Raw genomic sequence first — 6,127 nt, forward strand, 5'->3', positions numbered from 1 at the left:
CTTGGGGGCCTGCTGAAGAACTCAGCGGAATTTTTATTCAGTGGTCAGAGGCATTCCACCCTACCTCAGGCCTGGAATATCTGGGGAAATGGGAAGGGAGGCCTCTCTCTATACCCCAGCAAGTTGATGCCATTGTTGGAGGGAACAAGTTCAGCTGACGCCTTTGTCAGTGTCTGTCTGCAGCTTAAAGTAAAACTGTGCAGATGGGTGTAAATTTTTATCTCTGTTCCTGTTTCCTAAAGGTTAGTTCTAGTCAGGTGGCCTTTAGGGTTCAGGATGGTTGTCATGTCTCATTCTTCTTTTTGAGTCAAGATTTTGGTCCTGTCTCCTTTAATTATGAAGCCATCACAATGAAAGTGAAATCTAAAGTTGTTATTTTCCCCTCTGCTTGTAATGCAGATTTTGAAGGTTCTTTCTAGTTAACAACAAAAGGCTTATTTCTATGAGATACTAGTGGGTTAATTGTCATGAAAACACTAGCTGTCCTGTTTGGTTAGGTAAATGAAAAACTACAAAAATAGCAAGAATGAATTACAGCTAAGTGAAATGAGAAGCAGTTAGAGAATGCTTTGTATATCAACACAAAGTGCTTTGTGAAAATGGAGGGCTTTACAGAGTCTATAAGTGCAACACTCAGAGAAAGATTAAGGAAAACAAGATCTTCATTTAATTCCTGGTATAGTGTGGTAAAATCCCTTGAAGGAGATGATGCAGAAGCAACCCTCTTCCATAGCAGAAAACTAGAATTTCAAGAATTTTTTAAACACATAGCAAATTTGAAGAAAGTACATATTTGAAAAATACCTTCAATAATTCAGTGCATGTGAGTCTAGGTCCCTTGATACTGGGTCATGCAATGTTCTCCAAAATGGGCTTGTTCAGGAGAATAATCCTAAAAAGACTAGAGAGAAAAAGGCAGAATTGGTGAATCAGGATCAGGCTCAAGAACGCCTTTTCTGGAGGCTAAACTTAGTCAAAATGTATAGCTCAAAGAGTGAGAAATCTCAATTGGAGGCATTAATATAGAAGTGGAGAAGCTGTAGCCAGCTGTTGCTTTATGAGGTGCATTCAACTTTATCTGAAGAGGACAAGAACTTTGGGGCTGGCACTATGGAAGCAGATTATGACGCTAGCATCCATATGGACTCCGGTTCAAGTCCTGGCACTTCCACTTCCAATACAGCTCTCTGCTAATGTGTCTGGGAAAACAACAGTGCTTGGGCCCCTGCAGCTCTGTGGGAGACTCAGAAGCCTCTGGCTCTCGCTTTCTGCCTGGCCTAGCCCCAGCCATTGCAGCCATTTGGGGAGTGAGCCAGGGGATGGAAGATCTCTTTCTCTCTGCCTTTCAAATACATTTTCAAAAATCTTAAAAAAAGAACAAGAAGTGAAGCACAACTGGTGGACCATTATGGATTACATGACAAGTTGATACACTGTACCAGAAGTAAAGAAGGATTCATATATGCTTCATTCATAACTTTTCCAGACTATCTTTCAGAATGACAGCTTCATAAAGAGACACACATTTTAGGGCTTGCAGAAAGGCATTCTGATGAACGTCAATTTAGGGCCCTCTAATATATAAATATAGAATAAATTCTAAAATGAGAATTTTAGTCTTTAGGATTTAGTATTGTGTATTTAGTGTTTAGTATTGTGGCTAACATCACCTAAGAAAGCTTGACATTTAAATAAATGTGAAGAAAGTTAAATTATGTTTTAGAAGTTATTTGGGGGGCTGGAGCTGTGTTGCAGTGGGTTTACGCCCTGGCCTGAAGCGCCATCATCCCATATGGGTGCCGGTTCTAGTCCCGGCTGCTCCACTTCGGATCCAGCTCTCTGCTATGGCCTGGGAAAGCAGTAGAAGATGGCCCAAGTCCTTGGGACTCTGCACCCCCATGGGAGACCCAGAAGAAGCTCCTGGCTCCTGGATTCGGATTAGCGCAGCTCCGGTCATTGTGGCCATCTGGGGAGTGAACCATCAGATGGAAGACTTCTCTCTCTCTTTCTGCCTCTCCTCTCTCTGTGTAACTCTGACTCTCAAATAAAATAAATAAATCTTAAAAAAAAGTTATTTAGATAATTCTGGAAACCAGTTTTAATACATGTTTTGTTGTTTGTGGCAAAACAGTTTTATTTAAATGTTTAAAAGTAGTCCTGTCTGGTGAATATAAACCTAAATTCCTGCCTCTCTCCTAAGTTTATGAAGTTTGTTTCTATCCATTTACTATATATTTCCATCTGATGATCTAATAGGTAATTAAACCCATATGTCGGCTGGCGCAGTGGCTCACTTGGCTAATCCTCCACTTGCGGCGCCGGCACCCCGGGTTCTAGTCCCTGTCAGGGCACCAGATTTTGTCCCGGTTGCTCTTCTTCCAGTCCAGCTCTTTGCTGTGGCCTGGGAGTGCAGTGGAGGATGGCCCAAGTGCTTGGGCCCTGCACCCGCAAGGGAGACCAGGAGGAAGCACCTGGCTCCTGGCTTCGGATCTGCGCAGCACACTGGCCGCAATGCACCAGCTGTTGGGGGTGAACCAACGGAAAAAGGAAGACCTTTCTTTCTGTGTGTCTCTCTCTCTCACTGTTTAACTCTGCCTGTCAAAAAAAAAAATATGTCCAGAATCACACACAAAAACCTGTCAAGTTTTACAAATGGTTTTAATTGTTTGAGAGGTTTATTTTTTTTTCTTTTCAAATGAAGTGTTCATATGCATAATCCACATTTATATCTCAAGGCCAAAAATCCCTTCCCTGTATTTAGTTTTTTAAGTCACATAAGATCTTTGTTGAATATACTTAAAGTAGCATACTATTGTAAGAGGTTTGACAGTCCAGATGTATATTGATAGTGGAGAAAGAAGTTCTACTCCTGTTGCAGTCAGAGAGATAGAGGAATACCATGGAGACCTGTGCTGCTCTGACGAGTCCACTCATGGCTGGCAGGTCCAGTGGTGTGTGCGAAGACCCTGCTGCAGCCCTTGGAATAGTCTAGCAATATGATGCTGTCAGTTTCCCCAGAAGAGCTCAAGCCTTTAGGAACTGACTTCTGCTAATGAAACTCACTAACTGTGGATGTAAAACTCAATGTTTTTTCTTTCTTTTTATGTCTGGGAAAGCTTAAATGATACAAATATTTAAGGATACAGTGTTAAAAAGAAGGGGAGTTGGGTGATATCAAGGACAGATTCATTGAGATATGAGATGGCTTTGTAGTTATCATACCTATCTTTAGAGCCACATGTATTTACCGTGATACACTTGTACACATTTTACTTTATGTACAATGGAGATATTTAAACTGCTTTTGAGACAATACTTCATTGATCTAAGCTGGATTTCATGCTTAGAGAAGCAGCATAAAAAGACTACTGTTTGAAGGTAGTCTGTCCACTTCATGGAACAACCAGGGCAAGCACAGTGTTTGGCAAAATCTGGAAGCAGAGTGGTGTCTGTCAATTGGTGCTTTAGAAAGGTCAATGGAAAATAAATTTTCAACATTTAACTATTTTTCTTTATATAATGTAGAAAATGTGCAGGATTTTATTTTAACAGGAAAGGCAAATGAGAAGGCCCCTGGTCTCTAGTGCCTGAGGGGAGCAGTTGAACTTTCTTGTATGTTGTGAGTAATTGTGTTGCTCGAAGCAATGCCTGTGGCTTGACTGCCGTGGGAGTCTACAAGAGTGAAGCCAGTTATTTTCTTCTGGAACTTTCTTATTTTTTCTCTTATCATTTCTTGAAGGACACAAGAACTAAAATAGGATATATAAGAACACTTTAGGAAGTTTGAGAAAAAAGTGAAATTAAATAATTATTTTGGTGCAAAAATTTTTGAAACCCATTTTTATATGTTTGTCTTAATACTCATTTTTCATGAACTTTTTGAAGATCTCTTATATGAATAGATCAAGTGAGTTGTTTATTTAACACTCTACCCACCATTCTTTTTAATTGTTAACCACTGAGCTTTTCTCATGAGAAGGGTGTCTTACCATCCTCCCTGAATCTACTTCCTGCAAGTAACAGAGGAATTTCAGCAGAACTATAGTATATTTTTACATACATTTTTGATTATTGAGTTTTTTTTCTAAGTACATATTGATGATTAGGATCCAATGTGAAAATCTATTTCACTATTTGGGCAACTTACCATCAAAGGTTTACCAGTCATCTCTGCTCTCATCTTTGTCCTATATGTACTTTATTACAGGAAGATGATCCAATGCAAGATAATCAAAAGTTGATATGAATTGTGATGTCACACATTTTATCATACTTCTATAGTATTTTATATAATAGCCTCAAATAGAAAGCATGTGACCAATGGTGATACATTTACTTAATCTGGCTTATTGACTATAAGCTATATTTATTGATTGATGTACCAAATAATTTTTCCCAGTATGTTCATTGAGTTAAAAGTATAATTTATAGCCAGTGAAATTCACACTTTTTGGTACAGAATACTATACATTTTGACAAATGATGAGTCAAAATGTCGAATATTTCCGTCAGCCACGATATGATCATATCCTTTTAAAGCTGTCCTCACCCTCGCTTCCAGGCACTGAAACACAAACTTGTTTTATATCCCTAGGCTTTTGTCTTTTCCATATTTAAATGTGTCTTAGGTTAAAGTGTGTTATCAGGTCAGGGTACTAGACTGGTCTAGAATAGAAGAATGGATGAAAAAAATGAGTCAGATATGGGTAAGATTGCTATCACCTCACACTTCCTTGCCTGTCCAGTCAACACACATGCAGTACAAAGGATATATGATCTGGACATAAGAATGTTATCCCAGTCATTGAGACATGCTAGCTCTTGCCAGTAAAAGAACCTAAAATTGTGGGTAGATTCCATCTTTTTTAAAAGATTTATTTATTTATTTAAATGGTAGAGTTAGAGAGAAAGAAGGAGAGAGAGAGAGAGAGAGCGCGCGCAAGAGCATGAGCTTCCAACTGCTGGTTCATTTCTCAAATGGCTGCAAATGGCTGAAGCTAGGAAGCCACAAGCTTCTCCCAAGTCTCCCATGAGGGTGCAGGGGCCCAAGCACTTGGGCCATCTTCTGCTGCCTTTCCCAGGTGCATTAGCAGGGAGCTGGATCAGAAGTGGAGCAGCCAGAACTCAAATCGGAGCCCTTATTGGATGCTGTAGCTACAGGCAGGGGCTTTATCTCCTATGCCACAGGGCCGGCCCCAGTAGATTTCATTTTATTGAAGGAAGTTAGGTAGACACCATATCCATGCTGCACTCAGGACTTACCCTATTACCATATGAGCCAAGTCTTATTGTAGCATATTTACTATTTTCTCATTATGCCTCTTATTTTGTATTCATTCCTCGTCAAGCTTCAGTATGTTGACAGACTTATATGAAATGGGGAATAAAACAGAGAATGAGTCACTTTTACTTTTCTGTTTGGTTTAATGCCTGAAATTAAATGATGATCGTGAGACAAAAACAGACAAAAGAAGCCTCATATGCTGATATAAACTAATGACTCCCCACTCCTGGATTTATTTTGTTGAATTCCATTTCTATATTGATGTACAACTGATACCCTTTCTCCTACCTTTTGTATTGATGACAAGATCTAAAATGCATATAAAAGGAATGTGATGTGACTCAGGGAAGGTAGGAAGAGAAGCTAGTTCCCCAATATTTAATCAATTACTAGAAAACTGGTTAAATATTACAAGAAATTCAATTTTCGAAATCAAAATTTCAACTGACACCAATTCAGGGCATTTAATCTAGTGCGATGTACCTTTTAATTAGATCAATGTCATATATACTCAATCTCTCATTCTTTCAATGAGAAGAGTGAGACAAAAAAAGAGGATTCAATAAACAGAATCAGATGACATATAAAAATAGTATCTTATTCAGGATTTTTCCATATTTGTTGCCTAAAAGTATTTGATGAAAGAATAAAGGGCTATATTCTATTTTTTGAATGGAAATTCAGACAAAATTTCTAGTTCCTCGTGTAATCTTTGGATGATGAATGGATAGATAGGTAAACATATAAATATGTGTAAAAAACTGCACTATTCCATTTCTACAACCATAAAGGAAAGGTTCGAGTTCTGGCTGCTCTACTTCTAATCCAGCTCTCTGATATGGC

At 38.8% G+C, this 6,127-nt stretch overlaps 1 pseudogene; it reads left to right on the top strand.

Annotated features, from left to right (window-relative positions):
• Positions 1-599: 599 nt before the first annotated feature.
• Positions 600-1,503, top strand: LOC127483405 (swi5-dependent recombination DNA repair protein 1 homolog pseudogene; annotated as a pseudogene).
• The last annotated feature ends 4,624 nt before the right edge of the window (positions 1,504-6,127 follow it).

The sequence above is a fragment of the Oryctolagus cuniculus genome, chromosome 13, assembly GCF_964237555.1.
Source record: "Oryctolagus cuniculus chromosome 13, mOryCun1.1, whole genome shotgun sequence".
Lineage (NCBI taxonomy): Eukaryota > Metazoa > Chordata > Mammalia > Lagomorpha > Leporidae > Oryctolagus > Oryctolagus cuniculus.